The 20,548-nt window shown below is 41.1% G+C and overlaps 1 long non-coding RNA gene across 1 annotated transcript in view; it reads left to right on the top strand.

The window, feature by feature from the left end:
- The window catches only part of LOC147912344 (uncharacterized), a 170,723-nt gene that overhangs the window by 54,441 nt on the left and 95,734 nt on the right, over positions 1-20,548 (top strand). Inside the window, exons 6-7 of the long non-coding RNA XR_015550013.1 lie at positions 2,133-2,308; positions 7,123-7,170. This is a non-coding gene — a long non-coding RNA (uncharacterized LOC147912344). The remainder of the gene's footprint in view (positions 1-2,132; positions 2,309-7,122; positions 7,171-20,548) is intronic.

Here is a 20,548-nt window from a genome sequence, read left to right as displayed (position 1 = left end):
ATGATATAGTCATATAAAATTGAAATTGTAATGAAATGTAACTTTCCATGTATTCATGTATTTAAAAGGAAAAAAAGATACTATTTTCCTCCTAAGGGTGTCAATTTAAAGTATAGTTTCCTGTTTTTTTATATAGGTGCCTATTAAAGATAGGTACAATATTTGTGGCCATGGGAGAATTTTTTTAATCCACTTTTATTCCCCAAATAAGTATTATATATAAACACTTGAAACTGATCAAGTTTCAAGACTTGACATAAATGTAAATAGCAGAAAATCACAGATTGTCAAATTTGGAAGATATAGCAAAGAGTAGTTAGTATAATCCCCTCATGTTACAAGCGAGAATTTTGCTTTGAGATTGCACACGTATATTAGAGGACTCACATCTAGGTCTTTTAATTTCAGTTCTCTTTCCATTACGTTACATGTTTTTCTTAAAATCTCAGCAAATGGTATTGAATAGGGTTCTAAGGAGAAAGGGGAAGAAATAGAAGAGTAACTTCCAGAATGCTAAATTATGTCCAATAGTTTTGATTATTTTAAAATGCTGGTAAAATAAAGATATTATCAATATTGTCAGAAAGAACCTAAGGGAGGTTGCGCAAAGTAACCTTTTGGAATAGAATCCAAACTGCCTAACAATGGCTTTCTATTGAACCCTAGTAAGAAGCCTAAGGAAGTGGTGTATTACTAATTATTTATCTGGTATCCTATGGGGATACTGTATTTTTTTTTCTAGAAAATAAAGGAGTAGAAGGAATGGTTAATTATGCCCCATTTATTTCTGATTCCTCACTCTGTTTAGTTCAGTGTTTCTCAAAGTGAGGTCTCTAGACCACCAGCATAGAAATCAATGCGGTGCTTGCTAAAAATGCAGGTTTCTGGGCCATTCTTCAAATTTACTGAATCACAATTTCTGAGGGATGGGGCCTGAAAAACAGCCCTTTAGTAACTTCCCCAGATGACTCTGAAGTATGATAATGCTCAAGAACCATATTTAAGTGCTACACTTCCATGGGTTTGATGTTGCAGATAAAGTAAAAGATAGTCTCATGCATTACTTAGGTTCAATGGTATTTGAAGAGGTGGCTGTGCTACTGTTCTTTCCAAGTGACTTTTGGTTCTATTGTTATGGGAAATAAACATTTCATTGTATGTGGCAGAGTCTGAAACGCCCACCAAAGAAATTTCTTGGAATATGAAAGGCTGAGTTTATAAGGTGTGGCTGTGTTAAGGAAGTTCTTTTGCATGAACCTATGGGATTTGAGTAATGGACATTATGTCAGAATTTTGTAGAATCAATAGGCTTCCTTCAGAGATGGAAAGATGATGCCATCGAGCAGCAGTTGGCAATTTTTTTCTGTAAAAGATCAGATTATAAATTTTTTTTTTTTTTGTGAGGAAGATCAGCCCTGTGCTAACATCTGCCAATCTTCTTCTTTTTTTTTTTTTTTTGCTGAGGAAGACTGGCCCTGGGCTAACATCTGTGCCCATCTTCCTCCACTTTATATGGCACGCCGCCACAGCATGGCTTGACAAGCAGTGCATCGGTGCACGCCTGGGATCCGAACCCGCGAACCCAGGCTGCCGCAGCAGAGCGCGCACACTTAACTGCTTGCGCCACCGGGCCGGCCCCCAGATTATAAATATTTTAGGCGTTGTGGGCCATACAGTCTCTTCACAACTATGCAACTCCACTGTTGTAGTGTGAACACAGCCACGGACATACATACATGAATGAGCGTGGCTGTGTCCCAATAAAACTTCATTTATGAAAATTTTATTTATAGTCTGTATTTGGCCTTTAAGCCACAGTATGCTGACCCCTACCAGAAAACATTTAGTGTGTGATTCAATCAATATTTAAAATAAAAAACAATAGCACAAATATTGAATACATATTTATAATCTGTATTTATATGAGAACGTTGATAAAATAGGTAAAATAAAAAATATGGATATGGTGTTTCTTTTGCTTTCTATCCCTATTTGTGATACGGTGGCATTTTTATGTGTAATAAAACAGTGTGGTAGATTGTAAATATAGCCACAAATTGTCCTCTCATCAAGAGGTGAAGTCTATTTCCACAGCCCTTTAAACTGGACCTGTGATTTGCTCTGTCCAATAGAAGGCAGCAGAAGTGAGGTTGTACAAGTTCCAACCCGAGGCCTTGAAGCTTCCATTCTCGTGCTGGGAATCCTGATGGAGAATGAAAATCCATGTGGAGAGAGGCCCCAGCTGCCTCTGCCCCCCCGGCCATCTCAGTTGAGACCCACACCTGTGAGTGAACCCAGCTGCGAACAGGTAGGCCCAGCCCGAATTACCAAGTCACAGCATAGTGAGTTAAATAATGGCTTTTGTTTTAAGCCACTACCTTTTAGTGGGTTTTATTATGCTGCAATAGATAACAGATACAAATAGGAACAGTCATGAGCTGAGTGTGAAAATAGTGTTGGAGAGAATGGTATTGAGCCCAGAAGCTAAAATCTTCAAGGACTGAAGGGGCCGCAATGAGAGACTCTGTATATAACCACTACAAGGAGGTGGCATGGGTGGCACCGTCTGATGGCATAAACTCTGAAGGCGAGGGCTGGGGCGGGGGGAGCAGTGTGTCAATGGTCTAGACTACACACAGACGAGTATTAGAGGAAAGCCAGGTGCAGTGCTACAGGCATATGGAAGAGTAAACATGTTGCTCAGTCCTGCAGCTCTTATGGTGTAAAGTCTGTCTCCTTCCTTAGCAGGTCCGGCACTTTGCTGGCCAGGTTATATTGTGACTTGACTTGAATTATTGGTCTGCTGACCAGGAGGGGAATTTGTGGTCAACTCCACTGGTAAGGTGAATCTAGTTACTAGAGGAGGGTGAATGATGATGAGAATCAGGTGCATCGAGAGCAGCTGCATCTGATGACAGGTGGATGCAGGCCTCTTGCTTCAAAGGGAGTATGGGGAATATCCACTGAGCGCACTCCCCAGTTAACCTTTTGCCCGCACACCTTAGTCTTAAAGTCTATTTCTTAGGGAAACTGACCAATTATCTCCTCCTTTTTGAAATACTCCTTTCTCTTTGCTTCTTGGACACCACTTTCTCTTACGTCTTGTCTGGCATCACTAGCTCTTCTTTCTCAGAGTTGTGTTCTGGCTTTTCCTTATCTCCCTGGCTTGTAAACATTAGATTTACGTCTTTTCTTTTCCCTACACTCATTTTGAAGTGATTTCATCCTGACTCATGGTTTTAAATGCTACATATATATAAAATGGGCTGAAACAACTTGGATTGCTATGTCAAGGCTAGGAGCCCACTTTGGAGGTCAACCATTATGAAGTTAAAATGAGACCAGTTGGCAAATTTATGTTTTTTTTTTCCCCCCAGCCATTTTCAGTTGTCTGATCATAAATAGGCATTCATTCACTTAGTTATTCAATAAGTACTTGTTTAGTTTCTTCTTTGTGTCAGACAGTTATCTAAGAGGAAACAGCAGAGACCAAAATAGACCAAAACCCCTGGCCTTGTGGGGCTTATGTTCTGGTAGACATGATCCATTCCTCCAAGGTCCTCATTGGCCAGTGGGTAATACACTGAAATTCTTTGAGCCTTAGTTTCTTAAACTGTGGATTGGCGAGAATCATACCCATTTTGCAGCTGTGCTGTGAAGATTAAATGAGATAACATATAAGGGCTTGGGATCTTGTCCTGCACATAGTAGGAGTTGAACAAGTCCTTTTACAGAGATATCTTAGCTCATATCTCTTTTGGTTACAGCTTCAGAAAGATTTAATTGTTGCTTATAACTCTTGGATTGGAATTTCAAATGTCCTTTAACCCATAATATTTATTTCACAACATTAACAAAAGGGATGAGGTCATTCTAACAATAAATATTTAATGAGCCCCTACCTTGTGCTGGACACACAGTAACATAGACAATGCCATTTTTCATCCTCCCTCTCTTGCTGCAGGTGGAAGGACTGGTAAATAAGCTTTCTACCCTAGAGCATGTTAAAAGAACACTATTCTCAACATTTGATGATTTTTTTCCCTGTCATTGTCCTTGAATAGCCAGTTATGTTGAAAGAAGTCTCTTTTCCTGAACTCTCCAGAATATTCACAGCCTGCACCTCACATCTCATCCTCGCCCTGATCTTCCCCTTCCATTCAGAACCTAGATTCTGAAAATTAGTATCTCTTCCCTGTTTTGCATTAAATAATAATTTTTTAAGCAACATACCACTAGACAGTTTCACCGTGGTTTCAAATTCGGGTGGTGTCTTAACTGGCTAGTGTTTTGTAGCTCTCTGCTTTGAGGTTAATCCCTCCTTTCTTTCGTCTTTGCCTCTACCTCCTCCTCCTGGCTTCCTTCTGGGGATTAATTCTCTGTAGGATCTTCTCAGTTCCCCAGTTCTCATTTTCATTCGCTACGATCCCTCCCTCTGTTTTCTGGTTCTTGTCTTTTTCCTGCCGCCCCTTACCTGCCTCGGCAGCCTTGTTTCTCCCTCTCTCTGCACTTGCATTCTTTCCTACTAGGTTTCTGTCTCCCAAACGCGTCTGTTTTGCAGCCAGCTTCCTGTCTTCTGCTCTTGTAGAGCATCCAGCTCGTTCTTGCTCCCATGTCTTACCTCTTCCCTGTCTGCCTCCTCTTTCCCCCTTCCACCCTCCCCTTCTGATTGTGTTTTAATTAGAGCTACTGAACTGCAGAGGGACAGGCAAGTATAATGAGACGCGGACCTGAAGAAGCCTCGGGTTTTTACGCTTCAAAGCTTTCTTTTATTTATCTTTGTCCTTTGGATCTGAAGAGTCTGTTTCTACTTATATTTCCCTTGGGTGTGAATATCCAGCTTCTACTCCCTTTGCTCTGTGGAAAGGATCTTATCTAAGGTCCCCAAAGACTTATTTATTGCCAGAGGTAAAGGTCATTTCTCCTGAAGATCATGCTACGTTTTCAATAGTTCTTCTAGAATCCTCTTAATCTACGGACTGTATTCCTTTTTACCTTGTTTCTTTCTGCCTTGACCCAAACTGTTATCTGAATACTGACAACACCCTTGAGCTATAGGTCAGGATTTCCATATTTATTAACATTCCTGTTTGAAAACAGTATGATTGCCTTTTGCTTTGGACCTAATTGTTTCTATGTGTTAGTCTTTAGGCTCTGTATTAATTAGTGAGACTACATAATGCATGTGGCTGAAGTCCCTAGGACATTCTGCTGCTTTTTGTGATATTTCATGTTGACTTTGTAATTTATCTCACAGCAAAATATACGGCAGTGTCAGCTGGTAGGACAGGGCAGAGGCTGGGGTGTGAGCAGAGCAGGAACTCAACTAATTCTTTTCTTCTCTCTTGCTTTCTATTTCTTTCTTGTTTGATATCTGGTTCCACTCTTCTCTTCCAGGAGACAAGGAAAGAGAAAATAAGCAAAAGGAAAAGAGAGAGAAGTAGAAAGACGGATGGGCAGGTGGCTGTAGGAGTTTTTCAACTGCTCAGATGAAGGGGATAAATGGAAAGATTAAAACAGCTAGTCCACATTTTCCTTCCCAATGTGCTACCTCAGTCTCTTAAGGTTTCTTTCTCTTTGTTTTAGGTCTGGCCACTGTGGCCATAAGGGCTTGTCTTGTAAGAGCTTGTTGGTCCAGAAACTTCTTTCTTTCATGGGACAAACATGGATTGGTTGCTGCTCTTCAAGTGAGATTAGTGACTACAATTTAGAGCTTTATTTACTAGCTACATAGATGAAAAATGGACTTTAAATGTCTGATTGGCTAATCATTTGCTCAGTTAGGTAATTGGAAACAGCTGGGATGGCTCCAAGGCGGTTGTATACCTTCCTTATAAAAGTCAGATGAGACCTACATCATGGGAGTACCTAGAAGGTTTACAATGCAGACAAGAAAGGGCTGGGTATAAACGTTTTTTCTCAGCAATGCGTGAATTTATGGGAGCTGACAGGAGACTGTTAATTCTTAGTAAGAAGTAGATTTGAGGTGCAGAATTTAAATGCTGAGACTTTGACTATCCAATGACGGTATAAGCCAACATTTAACCAAAGCAATGAAGCAGGGAAGATCTTGAAGAGTCTTTAGCTTTGGTTGGAGACAGGGGTTGGCAAACTTTTTTGACCCGGGAAGGCCAGATAGTAAATATTTAAGGCTTTGCAGACCACATGGTCTCCCTTGCAACTACTTACATAAAATGCACATTAGTAGAGTTCTTGGAACATGATAAATAAATTTCAGATTTTATCCTTAGTATTCTGGTGTCCGCGAACAGAGGTGAAAGCAAAGTACTTGGTTTAAAAACTTTAAAATCCTCCTTAGGGCATTTCTTTAACCATCAACCTCTTAAATGTGTTGGAAGCCACCGAAATGAATGGGCTGCTCTCTTCAAATTTAGGACTTCCTTGGAAAAGCCATATGGAATAGAACGTGCTTCAAATAACTTTTTGAATAAATGACTTGATTCCTTTTTCTCCAACCTATCAGAATGCTCCTCTGTAATATGCTCTGTTACTTTAATATTAAGGGCCAAATCAGGGAGAGATTGTATTCTTAATTCATTTTTACACAGAACAGTATTGGATAGTGGGATTGATTATGGTTTTTCTTGGTGTCCAGCTGTTCACTGGGGGCATTTTCTGGTGATGCTTAAAAACTGCACTTCGGTGTTTAACTCCCATTTGCACTCGCAAAATTTTGGAAATAACTTGAGAATGTGATTCACAGGTATGACCCTTAGAATTCTAATCAAACGTGTTTAAATACCATATGTAGAGTCATTGGTTGGAGACTGTAATATAATCAAGGGAAAAATAAAATTTTTAATCTAATTGCATTTGTCAACTGCTCAACTTACTGGTGCAGAACAATGCCCGGACTATAATTAGTGGCTCTGTTTGGTAAGGGGAAGAAGAAAACAGAAGCTCAAAGTAAAAAGTTTCTTAGGACTTATCCCCAAGGTATTGTTTCTAACGACTAGATCTACACCTACCATCTATATACATTCTTACTACTCCATGTACTATTTTACTGGAAAGAAAGTTAAAATGTGTAGTAAATTTTAATATGACGATACTTCCATTTTTCATGTGTTCTTTTAGTGATTTTTTTCTGTTTGTTTTCAGGGAAAACCCACCGCTTGATTGCGAATCTTCAGAAGCATCCAAAGATAGGTACAGTAAAACCATCTCCCTTCCCCACCCCCCACCCCAAGCTGTCCCCAGCTCCCTCTTCCACCCTGGGCTGAGGTCTGGGAACTGGGGCTGGTCAGTGCTGGAGTGATGTTTTGTTTGACTGACTGCTCCTGATTCTTGTGTGTTGGCTCTTTGTGCTTGCTTTTCGTGGATGTAAATGAAGGGGCAGTCAGGGTTGACCTAAGGGAAGGCGTGAAGAACTTGGTACAGCCTCCACTCCCCTTTTAGTTCCTTTCTTCAACTGGTCCCAGAGGGTTCTTTTTTTCCCCCTCATTATCCAAGGCCTTGAATTGAGGGACTAATTCTCCAATGGTAAGATTTCAAGCTGGTATAGGAGCAATTCTGGGGCTTTCTCAGACTCTAGATCAATGAGATCACTTGAGTCCGTGTTCGTATTGCTTATCAACATACCAGGCAGGAATGTGGTCTTATATGTGGACTGGTGTGAAAAGTCCACCCTGTGTTAAGACTATAGATTCACAGGCTTTCTGATTTCTCTGTCATATGATTTTCTCATTATTGACAAAAAAGAATGTGTGATATATTTTATCATTCAACATAACTTCAATTACCCCAAGTGAATTAAAATAGTTAGTCATAGACTCATTGATCTAAACTTAGTCTCCTGAATAGAGAAAGTTAGGTCTCAATTGATAGATTCAAGTGAGAAAATGGTAATAATGAGTTTGAGAAAAGTATAATGAAGCATCTGCAAAATGCTTAGGAGTACAAATAATTTGCTAAATAATAACACTGTCTCATGGTGCTAGGTATATATTGTAAAAAGATTTGACCCAAAAATGAAAATGTTTTCTAGTTGTTATCTTAATGAAAACCACTTATAGCAAATAACTACAATTTGCATTTTGATCCCAATGCTATAAAGTGACTTATCAAAAAGTAAGAAAGAGTTTTCTCTTAAAAATTCAATTTTTGTACTTGTATTGTAAGCAGCCCCCAAACTTTCAAGCAACAAATGTGCAAATTGAAGAGAAATCATTTTATTTTTCTGGAGAAAATCTAATAAATTCTTGAGGCGGATCTGCCTACACTTACCAACCTCGCTCCTTTCCTCATGTAGTTTCTCGTAGTCGTGGGGCCTAATGATGAGAACCTCAAAAAGAGAACAAGATCTTTTTCTTAGAATATTAAATACCAAAGCAGATCAATAAATATTTGTTAAATAATAAATGCCTAAAAGATATTGTACTAGACAGCATTCCATGGGGGAAAAATGATAGGTCAAGCATGGTGCTTGTCCTAAAATAGAAACAAAAGTAAATAATAATACCAGTCAAATTATATAGCTACAGGCATTACAGAAGAAATGTCTTTTGGGAATTGCAATTTATAATTAATAGACAATTGAATTCTACAGATAATTTCATGTCAGAGTTAATTCTTGTGGACGGGCCATTAAGATTTGCATTTCTGGATGTGAGAACCTTACTAAATCCTTGCCTTATGTGGGGTGCTGGAAGGTAAGGTTTGTATTTTCCTGTGAAACAGGCTTCTCCATGCTCTGTGGCTGAATGAAGCTTCTGTTCTTGGTCTCTATAGATGTAGGAGACTGGCTTCAATCCTTCAGGACTTTTCATGTTATTTTTTTGATAACTGGCAGTTGTAGGAATGCCTGGAATTTTTTTTCCCTACTCTGGACAGCACTCTACTGACACCCTCAGCCCCTTGGGCAGGATCAGCACAGATTCTCAGGGTGCTGGCACCTCCCGCTGGGGATGGCCTGTGCTGGGTCTGCCATTCCCGGAGTGGGCAGGAGGGAGCCCCAGAAAGGCAGAGGGGCCTCCCGGGGGGCGGGGAGGAGGGTGATGGGCTGGGTGTGGGCAATAAGGAGGGTGAGGCCAGGGAGCAGCTCTGGCCCCTGCCATGAGGGGCGGGGGGTGCTTGTAGTTGAGGATAACGTGGACGTACTGTGAGTGCCGACACCGGCTTCCCAGTGATGAGCGTCGGCCACGTGGCCGTGTTGCTGTAGCTCCTGCTCGAGGCCGAGGTCACGCTCTTGAAGGCCCCCAGGCAGAACATGCACCGAGGGATGCTCTCCAGGTACTCGTGGAAGGCCCAGTCCAGGAACATCCTTGTCCTGGCCACGCACTGGCTGCTGCCTTGTTGGAGCAGGGGTTTGTAGAAGTGGCTGATGCACCACTTGTGCACAGGGGTATTCCAGTTCTGGCAGAAGTAGGTGAAGGACTTGGAGTTCCACCAGTCCCGTTAGAACTCCAGTCTCCAGACTGCGTGAGTGCGGCCTTGGTGCTAGGCAGGAGTGGAAGAGCCAGTAGAAGATGAGTAGATGAGGTGGTTCATGACCGCCGCAGCCTTAGGAGGCTCCAATGATGTGTGAGTAGTCCATATCCTTGATGGGCCTCATGTGGGGAAATCAGCTGTTTTTGCCTGTTTAGTAGTAGCAGGACCTGATTTCTCTTTAGGAGGTCATACCTTGCTGGCTGTTGGTCCATGTGGCCTGGATGGGACAGTTCCACCTCCTGGCCTGGCTAAATCAGAGTTCTCCCTGCATCTTTGCTGGCAGTATCAGGAAAAGCTGCCCTCTTTTTGCTAGGCTTGCTGAGCTCACCCATTTTGGCTTGGGAGACTTTCTTTAAGCATGCAAGCTTACATGGAAGCCCCTGTTTGTAAAGTAGTTGGAAGGATCGGGAACATCTAGATCCCTGTTCCCACAGGTGACCTCTAAGAGATGTTAGGAGCTGGAGCTGCTTCCTCTGATTCAGTCTTTTGATGGGAGGCCTTCTAGGAAGAGATACTGTCCACACACACACTTCTTTTGCCTTGGAAGTGGACACAGTGTGGTCTAAAGACTTGTTACTTATTTAGATCATTAAATTACAAATTAATTAAGAATGAACCAAGTAGGTAAGGACACATAACTGTAACATCAAAGAGATCCTCAGAGTGTGTTGAATAGGTGTTACTTTTTCTGAGGCATAACTATATTCACTTTATCCAGACTGACAAATTTTAATGGTTATTCCATTGTTTATTTGTAATGTTAATAGAACTGTAGTGACCATTAAATTAGTTAATCTTCCTTCATCTATATTGCATATTTACCTGACAGCAGTAAAATAACTTTCTAAATATTATAAACACAAGATTTTTAGCTCTTACATTTTTCATTTAGTGACATCTATTAATGAAATAGTCCTTTCTTCTTGACTGGCATAAATTGTTATTTTCAGGAAAAAATGGCAATTTTCAGGGGTGTTATAGAATGTGGATCAACGTTTGTGAAAATCACTTAGAATCTAAAAGTATTTGTAACAGCTCCCTTTATATGGACATTTGAATGATTTGCACCCCCTTCATGTCATATGCTGAGTTATGTCATACTGGCAAGAATCTTTTCAGATAAGAGCTGTGGCTTGGATAGCTTATGACAGAGGGAACAATGCATTGCACGGCCTAAAAATCATATGGAGACAACCCATGCATTCAAGAATTTTCCCAGAGTTTCAGCAGTTCAGACCTGCTGTGCACATAAAGGCAAAGGATCTTTATCACCATCTCATATTCTGACAGGCAAAGTAGGATCTACATTTTTTTTCTACTTGGAGCCTAAGAAATGGTAGTTCCATAGCAAAATTGCAAAGCTAAAATTCTCTGCTAAATTGGCAACACTAAATTGTTAGAGAGCTGTGGGTTGCAGTGCTCAATATTTACGCTGTGTGGTACAATTAAGGTGATATTGCCAATTTGTTTATTTTAATGTCTGCCTTATTTATGGGTGAAGCATAGATAACTTACTGTTTGGAAAGTGAAATACCATGTGCCCGATGCATAACACATCTTAAGTCCTTGGCTCCGATTGATAGCTCCGTGATGAGATTGGAATGTGCTTATCTGGAGGTATTGTAACAAGTCTAGGCGTAGCTATCAGGGTACTGGCATTCGCCTTGGAAAACAGATTTCTGGGCCATTTTAGTTCACGCTGAATCATTTCTGCCTTCTCCCTGCCCGGGGTGGGAGGGGAGCTCTGTAGGGCAGCCAAGTGACCTGCTTTCTAAGGGACAGAGTTGAATCTGCACTGCAGGAAGACATTTTTAGTGTTGCATTAATGAAAATATGCCACGAGGCCAGTACGTGTTCTTAAGAGAAAGATTTCCTGTTGTGATTATGCAAATTCAAACACCCCAAGCATGTCCTGAATTAGGAACCACGTACAGAGAACAAGTTTGGGTACTGAGCCTCTCAGGAGAATGGTTTGGAAACAGAGAAGCCAATTTCCATAGGATCTCAAGGGAGTCTTCTTCCAAGAAGACATGACAAGTTTTTCTCTGTTTCAGGTAGCAGTCAACAAGCTGTAGTTCCTATAAAGTTTTCCCAGAACTTGTACATATTTTAACTAAAAAAAAGTAAACACTCTGTGTGTGAGGGCATGTGTGTGTGTGTGTCAGTGAGTTGGGGAAGATTTATTTTGTTATATTCTGTATCCATATAGCCTGAGAGTTCTGCGGGACTGGGTGTTTTTGTGTATTAGGGAGGTACTCTAAGGCACATCCAGTATTCAGGGGAAATTTGCTTCTGAATCAACGATAAATGCTTAGGGAATACTGGGTCTTGGGTGGGGTCTTTTGGGAGCTCTTTATTATTGCTCACAAATCCTGCTGAATTTAGAGCTGGGATCTAAGCTGAGTCATCTCTTCTGACCTCCAAATTTGTCTTAACTTCTAGTTCTACGTTGTTTTCATAGTATAGACTGATGGATAGTAAATTAGGAATTCTTAAGGTTGAAAAGGAAAGGAAATTGGAGTTATAAAATGATAGGGTTAAGAACTTTAGGGGATAGGATAGAGCGTTTTGCGGGGAGGGGACGTCTTGAAATTAGACAGAGCATGGAGAGAATGGGGCTCCAGAGAAAGATGACCAGCAGTCAGGTGGCGCCTAAGCAAGGTGGCAGGGTTTAGGAGATGCAGCAGCTGGGATAGTAAGTGTCAGAGCAAGAAGGGACCGGAGAACAGGCCGCAGGTGGAGATTGAGGCAGACGTTTGGCACCACAGAGGCTGGTTCTGGCCCAGCAGGTTTATAACCATGGTTGATGGCTCCAAAAATCAGACTGTGATTGTTGGCATGACAAGAGCAAGGTAGGGGCTGGTAAAGCCCGTCTGTGCCCATTTGCTGTCTGGGCTGAGACATGACTTGATCTGGAGAGTCTCTGCTCAGTATGAAACTGTTTCATTCACTGCCCCTAATTGTCTCCATCAAATCTCCCTCTCCTGTCTCTTGAGGACATCTTGGGCAGGTCTACTTATTTCCCAACCATCTTTAGTTAGTAAACGTCCAGTCCTGCCTCTTTACAACTTGGCTTTTCCTTTAGCAGAGGGTAGTACTTACGAACATGGACTCCCAAGTCAGAGCTAGTAACTTGTTTTTTTTTTTTTTTTTTTTGCCAGTAGCTGTGCGTAAACTTGGACAAGTGACCCAAACTCTCTGCCCTCAGTTTCCTGCTCTGCATGTAAAGATGCTAGTATCGACCTCAGAGTCATTGTGAGGATGAAATTAGTTAGACACGTAAGGCATTTAGAACAGTGCCTGGCATGTAATAAGTGCCATGTGTTTGTGACTATTAGTATTGTTATTACCTGATTTAAATCGTACCTCCTCTCTGCCCTCACTGCCTGGGGGACTTAGAGTGGGGAGGCAACGTGATCTATTTTGTTTTTTTTGCCTCCAACTTTAGTTGGAGTTGGAGTGAGTATTGCCTGGTTAGGAACATATTTTGCCCCTCTCACCTCTGGTTCTAATCTCTCGTGTGTGTGCGCTCACGCGCTTATATAACGTCAGCCGGGTGGGTGTGGAGAGTGGAAATTGGGAGGCAGAGACTGTCTTGTGTAACTGGTCCCTGGCTCTGCTTTTCTGGATAACTTGCTGGCAACTGAGGGCCTCTGTGAGGCTGCTGTCCAGTTGTGGGATGTGTGTATGTATTCCTCTGAAGGTCAGTTTGGCCTCCCAACTGCATGCTTCTTGGATGTGGGAGACCTCTTTCTATGTCCCCAGCCTTTGCCCCAAATACTCCACATCCTCCTACTACTGATGACTAATGGGCATCCTTCTTCAGCATCTTTCATGCCTCATTCCCACCAACTAAAATCTCAGAATTTTTGGAACCTTAAAAGTAAAACCTTCAGAAAATCTGTCCCAACGCAAGTCTGACACTTCTGTTTTAGAATATGAAGACCTCTTTAATCGGAAATATTCAGACCCACTTCTGTGCCACTCTTGCTTGGTGAAGATGTTGGTCTAGGGTCATTTTTAAAGGATGCTGTGTGAGAGGCCTGCCTCTGAGGGGCAAGTGTTGGGGCAAGGTGACATCATAAGTACCTGGCCCGATGGGGCCTTCCTTTTGTTAATGGGAAAGCGGGGGAGATGACTCTTGTGGTGAAAAAGTCTCCAGAGAGCTCACAGTGCGCTCGATGAGAGAGTGTCAGCTTTCAACACCATCAAAGCCCAGAAGCTGCTTCCAGATCATAATGGTGCCAGGCAAGAGCTATCCCATGTCCCTGACTCTCCCCCCACTCCTTCCCCCATGCTAACCCTAGAGCGTCAGAAACCACGATTGGGTCCGAATTGCGAAGGAGAAGCAGCCCAGGCCTTGGAAATAGAGACACTACCTTGCCCCTCCCTTTGCCATTGTTGGTTTCTGGCTCAAAGTGGATGGAGCCGGGCAGGTTTGGGAAGAAGCTTATCTTTAAAGATTTTATTTATTTATTTTTCCCCCAAAGCCCCAGTACATAGTTGTCTGTCATAGCTGCACATCCTTCTAGTTGCTGTATGTGGGATGCGGCCTCAGCATGGCTGGAGGAGTGGTGCCTCGGTGCGCACCCAGGATCCGAACCCGGGCCGCCGGCAGCGGAGAGCACGCACCCAACCGCCAAGCCACGGGGCCGGCCCCAGAAGCTTATCTTTAAATGAAGTTTGCAGTTTGATTATTACGTGAGACTTGAAAATGTAAATACTGACCTGAGAATGTCCTTGAGACTACATAGAACTTTTTGTTATTCAAGAGTAACCCCGATAGTTTTGGGTTTTACCTGAGATTTCAGTGTTAGGGAGAAAGGAGCAGTGGTGGGAAGGAGGTAGTTGCTACATGAGGGCACCCTTCTGTATTCCACCTGTTCACCATAATGGGTACATGCCTCTAGTTTTTAAGAATGAATCAGGTGTCAATGATATTTTTATTGTTTTGCTGATACAATGAATCTTAGACATGAATTTATATGAGTTAAATGGCATATAATTTAAAAGATATAACTGTACTAATTCATCATCCATTGATAACACTACTTTGGTTGATTACAAGAGGCAGTGAGAGGAAGAAAACCTCTTTGGGCCTGTGATGTTTTTCTGAGTAGCTGACCTAATTCTTCTGGGCTTTCTTTCAGCATTTCTCTACCATTTTTGCTCCTTTATATGCTAGCCTCTGTATTTTAGGGAAACTCTATTTCCCAGGTTCCCTTGGCAGCAGGGTTTTGTTTTGGTTCTGCCAATGAGAAGCATTCACAAGAGATTTGGAAGACAGAGAAGAAGAATCCATCGTGCTGGCAGTGGTGGCTGGCATATGCTCCAGCAAGTGTTTAAATGTGGGGTTTATTATGGTAGCTTGGCTTGCTGGGGTTACATCCAGGTTTTTGGAAGCTTACACAATTTGAGGAATCCTCTTTCAGAAGAGCACAAAAGTATTTATTCAAAATTACCTATAAAATGGAACATTTATTTAGAATAGGCAAAGAAATCGCAACAAACTTATATGGCTAGGTATAAAATTCTTGATTTATGTTTCAGAAATTTGTATGAATTGTCCCACTGTCTTCTAACATTGAATATATCTGTGGGGAAGGTTGAGGCCAGCCTGGTTCTACTATCCTCATAGGTAACTTGATCATTTTTTTGCTTGGCTGCTCAAATGATTCTTTGAAGGATCATTATCTTTGAAGAACCATTATCTTTGAAGTACACACTCTTTGCTAGACTATTCCTGATGTTTGCTCTTCTGGCTTAGTTTTCCTTGGGACGTGATGTACCTTTCAGTGTACCTTCAAGTTGTTTTTATTTCAGGAATTTTTTTCCCAAGTTAGATCTGTAAATAAGTGTTCTGCTCTGTCGTTTATGTTCCCTCCTTTGAGTAGCGAGTTATGCATATGACATCCCTCCATAACTGACATTTTATTTCTAATTCTTCTAAAACATTTACTTGCATTTCATTTTACTCACTTTCTCATTTTGACTCTTTGTATCCCTTTCTGTGTTTTCAGCTGTGTCCATTCTCCTTGTGGTTCCTTTCGTTCTGCTTTGACTTCTCTCATGGTTCCGTTACCATCCCCGTCCCTCTCCCCCCATTCTCTAATTCTGCTAGTCATGTTTCACTTCTTGTTAATTTTTCCTCTGCCTCTACCTTGAGCTCTTTCATCTCTGCACTGTACTCTTGTTTCATAGAGGCAATTGCTTTTCTAAGTTTTAAAAATTTATGGTAAAAGTTTGTATCTTAATCCCCTCATCATAGTAAAAGGTTTGGTGACAATTCTTTTTTCTTTTCTTTTCTTTTTTTTTTGTGAGGAGGATTAGCCCTGACCTAACATCCATGCCCATCTTCCTGTATTTTATATGGGACACCGCCACAGCATGGCTTGACAAGTGGTGCGTTAGTGTGCGCCGGGATCCGAACCTGCGGACCCTGGGCTGCTGAAGCGGAGCGCGCACTTACGCTACGCCATGGGGCCGGCCCCTGGCGACAATTCTTATCTGCTTCATGGCCAAAGGTTTCTGGTGAGGGTTATTGTTTTTCTTTTTTCTCATGATGCCTTTCCATAGATCCCGTTTTGCTTTCTTTCTGCTTACTCATCTTTGAAAGAGGTATTTCCTGGAGCAGATCCTGCAGGGTGATTAAATTGGGGAGGGGTCAAGACCCTGTTCTAGATTAGATGGAATTTTTCTCATCAAGCATTTTTGTGTGAGTTTGTTTAAAATTTACTGTTCCAAGTCAAAGTAAACAGGCAGTTGGTGAACTTTTCCCCATTTTTCAGTTTCCCTTTTTCCTCCTGGCAGCCACTACTTCTTGCAGATCTAGCTCATCTAAGGGGCTCTGTCCTCTTTCTTCTCAGAGCCATATGCCATGCAGTAAAGCTCCTGGTGCTTACCCTTACATACACCCTGCTCTTCTTGTCAAAAAAGCGACTTAGATTTTGCACCTCAATATGTGTCCCTCAGCTTCAAGAAGCAGACAGTTATGGCTACCTCTGCTCCCCGTTTCACTTCCTCAAACTTACTGCTCTACTTGTTCTCCACTGCTTGTGGCAGCCCTTCCACAGATATTTGAAATTTGGGGTTGTATCTGTTTTCTAGTTTCTCTGAGAGTCAAGTTTGTGGGGTTTTTAATTTTTCTAATTTATTTGAAGTGTTTGTCAAAATACAGTTCTCAGACCATGTGCACTGTAATTACTTGGAGTGCTTATTAAAAATTCAGATTCCCAGAGTCCTTTCCAAGGCTTGCTAAATCAGAGCCTCTGAGGCTGGCTTCCTAGATTCAAAATCTTTAATAATCACCCATTATGATTTTTAAATACTTAGAAGTTGACAACCACTATTTCAGTGTTGAATGAATAAATGATTACAGTTTTAGAGAGTTCCCTTTCTCCGTCTAGTATGGTGTGCAAAAATTTGCCCCTAATATATTTCATAATGTAATTTCTACACCAATGTCTTGACTTTAGGTTGCTCTCTGCTGTATATAACTAAGGTCTGTGTGATTATTTTCTTATTTACTTTCCAAGTCTATAAAAATCCACAGAGACTGCAATTCGCTTTGGGGGTATCAGTCCATATAACATGTAAACTTTTTATCCTACCCATTGTCTACAATTCAGAAAGTTGTCGTCGTCTTGATTTGTCTCAACCCCCGGTGAGTGATGACTTCAAATATGAATATTGGCAGCTGTTAGAGCTGCATAACATGTCCAGGTCTCTCGAGCAACCCTTAAAGAACTTGTAAAATTTACTCAGTGCCGATAGCAGGTCTTAATTCTCCTGAGCGGCACCTCTGGTGGCCAGCTTACTGGAGCTGTGAAAATGGAGAAGCCTTTATTGGGGGTGGAAGGGGAATTGGTAATTGTCTTGCATCTCCTTTTCCCCACCGTTCCAAATTTGACAGCAAGAACTGGGAGTTTCAAAAGTGAAGAAGGGGGCATTTTATGTTTCTGATGTCTTGATTTTTGTCACACTCAGTTTCCTGTGAGCTGATCCCTTTCATGCTGTCAAGAGGTTGACATCAAAATGGCAACTAATTAAAAGTAGAAAACTTGGTATCTTTTGAACAGGAGCACTTCTTCAGAGATGAGAGAGGTGGATGCCCTACATTTATTTTAAAGTAATTTCCTTTTAACTCTTTGGCCAAATTGAGCATCATAGTGGGTTACTAGTAAATAAAGCTCACAGATATTTTTTCTGTGAGGATATATTTTAATTTTCTTTCTGGATCTGATAAAGTCAAGTGTGTCTTTATCCTCTGGGTGTTTTTCCCATGGATGAATATTGATCTGCATATTAACTCACAAAACATCTAAAGGTCCTTGGAAGGGTATGGATAGGTTAAAATCTTAGATACTAGGACTCAATGCTACCTAGGTTATGGAATAATAAAAAGCTCTTAATTAGAAGAAAAAGTCTTCCTCCTAACGGTTGTCAGGTTTTTATTTACATTTTGCCTGTGGAGGCTCATGTCTTGACTCTCAGTGAGTATAGGGGTGTGCAGCAGAGTTTCTCTGACTTAGCCCCCGTCTTTGCTAATAGGAAGGGTCCGAGGCAGGATGCAAACACTGCAGACGGAGCAATTTCCCCTAAAGCAGCTTTTTAAGTGACATTGTGTTGAAGGCAAATCCTGCTGACTCTTTGTATTGCCAGCCCCTCTTGAGAATAGCAGTACAACCCTGACTTATACATGATGTTTAAGTTAAAACATACAAGTGTATATGGAAAGATTCGGGCAACTGGGCCTTGGGCCAAGAAAAGCAATCTATTGGACAATAGATGGTTCCTTTTGCTGTTGGCAGTGAGGGTAGCTTTCAGAGCGTAGTTATGATTGGAATTGTTCTCTCATGCACAAATCATGAAAGGTGGGGAAGAGAGAGGTGCTCACATTTAGAATCCAGCTATGTCTCAGGCACTAAATCGGGAATCTTTCATGTTTCATCATTTGTCATCGTTGCAACAACCATTTTGTATTGCTATTTGCATTTCAGTGATGTCAAAACTGAGACTCAGAGTAAGTTGCCAAAGGTCACTTAGGTTGTACGTAGCAGAACTTGAGTTTGGAGTTTGAGTCCAGGCAGGATTGGTGACAAAGACACCTCACACAGTACTACACTATCCATTTGGGTAAATTTGAAAATGTATCAAAATACACTGAACGTTTTGCAACCTTCTGCACAGTGGTCATCTTTGTTTATTTCTTTGGCAAGACCCATATTAAAATCTGTATAATCAAGGGCCGGCCCAGTGGCATAGTGGTTAAGTTCACACGCTGTGTTTTCATGGCCTGGGGTTTGCAGATTGGGATCCCAGGTGCAGACCTATGCACTGCTCATCAAGCCATGCTGTGGCAGTATCCCACATACAAAATAGAAGAAGATAGGCACAGATGTTAGCTCAGGGATAATCTTCCTCAGCAAAAAGGAGGAAGATTGGCAATGGATGTCTGCTCAGGGACAATCTTCCTCACCAAAAAAAAAAATCTGTATAATCAGTACATATACATTTGTAGGAAATAGTTTGGCAGAATTCTTACTTTGTAGAGAGTGGAAAGACTCTGGTCTTTGTATTCAGAAAGACCTGGGACCTGTGCCCTTGAACAAGTTACTTTCTGAACCTCAGTTTTCTCTTCTTTAAAATGGTGATAATAATAGCAACCTTTTTAAGATTGTAGGATGAATTAGAAATAATATTTGTAAAGTGCCTAATGCAATGCCTGGCATGCAGTAGGAGTTAAAAAAAAATGGGAACAGGTGTTGCTACTGACATGCATGAGAATACATTTGTTGAACAATAGGCTACTATGCTCATTATGGACAATGATTTGTTGACCTTCTAAAAGTCTGTATCTACTGCTGCGATCACATTGTAAATATTCTCAGATAAGTGCATCAATTGGATATGGTAATTACAATTCAAGTATTATTTACTTGTAAGTCAGTCAGAATTTCAATATAACCTTTTAGGTGGCTATATGTATTTTTCTGTAAGAATTCAGATAACTTCATAATATTGGTGAATTCTGCTCTGTTTCTTGAAGAAATTAGTTTCATTAAAAATTTTTTGAACATTTCAAACATGCACAAAAGTAACTTTAGTGTAAAGAACAACACATACCCATCAGCCAGATCAAGATTTTGCCCATTTATTTTATCTGCCTTTTTGGTTTTCTCTTCTTTTAATCTTTGAAGTATGTTAAGGAAAATCCCAGACACCATGTTATTACCTCTTATGTCCTTAAAAATGAATTTAACTGAGGACGTTTTCTTACATACCATGATGACATTCTAGTCCACCTAACAGAGTTAGCAATAACTCCTTGGTATTATATAATACCCAGTCCATCATCAAATTATTCCAGTCGTCCCAAAGGCTGGGGAAATATTTCCTTAACATAAATTCCACAGGTTGCATTGAGTTAAATCCCTTAAGCCTTTCTGTTTTTTAATCTGGAGCAGACCCTTTTCCCCTTAGGCCTCTTATTTTCATGCCAGTGATTTGTGCAGAAATCGGCTCAGTAGTCTTGCAGAATGTTCCACAGCTTGCATTTGTCTCTTTGCTTCCTTGTTTCATTTAACTTGTTCTTCCATTTCTCTATTTCTTACAAGTGGAAGTTTGCTCTAGACTAGAGGCTTGATTATATTGAGGTTCAGTTTTTTGGCCAAGCATATTCAAAGGTGTTCCTGGGTATTTCACAAAGAGACCACAATGTCTGGTGGTCTTCCTTTCAGTGATGCTGAAATGGAGTAGTTCCAGGTGCCGACAGCCTTCTGTTGAGGATCATTGTGTGATATTATTTCACCAGGGGTTACAAAGTGGTGCATTTCTAATTCTATCATTCCTTTTTTTAAAAAAAAGCTTTATTGAGGTATAATTGACATACAATAAATTGCACGCATTCAAAGAATACCTTTTGACAAGTTTTGACATCAGTATATCTGTGAAACCATCACCACAGTTAAGAAAATGAACATAGTTGGAGCCCTTAAAAGTTTCCTCTTGCACCTCTGTAATCCTTCCCACTGCTCCTCTGTCCTGCCCCATTCTCAGGCCACCACTGATCTACTTTCTGTCACTATTGATTAATTTG

This window comes from Ceratotherium simum, chromosome 36, assembly GCF_057802395.1.
Source record: "Ceratotherium simum simum isolate JZ-2026a chromosome 36, ASM5780239v1, whole genome shotgun sequence".
NCBI lineage: Eukaryota > Metazoa > Chordata > Mammalia > Perissodactyla > Rhinocerotidae > Ceratotherium > Ceratotherium simum.
This window is presented reverse-complemented; position numbering and strand designations above follow the sequence as displayed.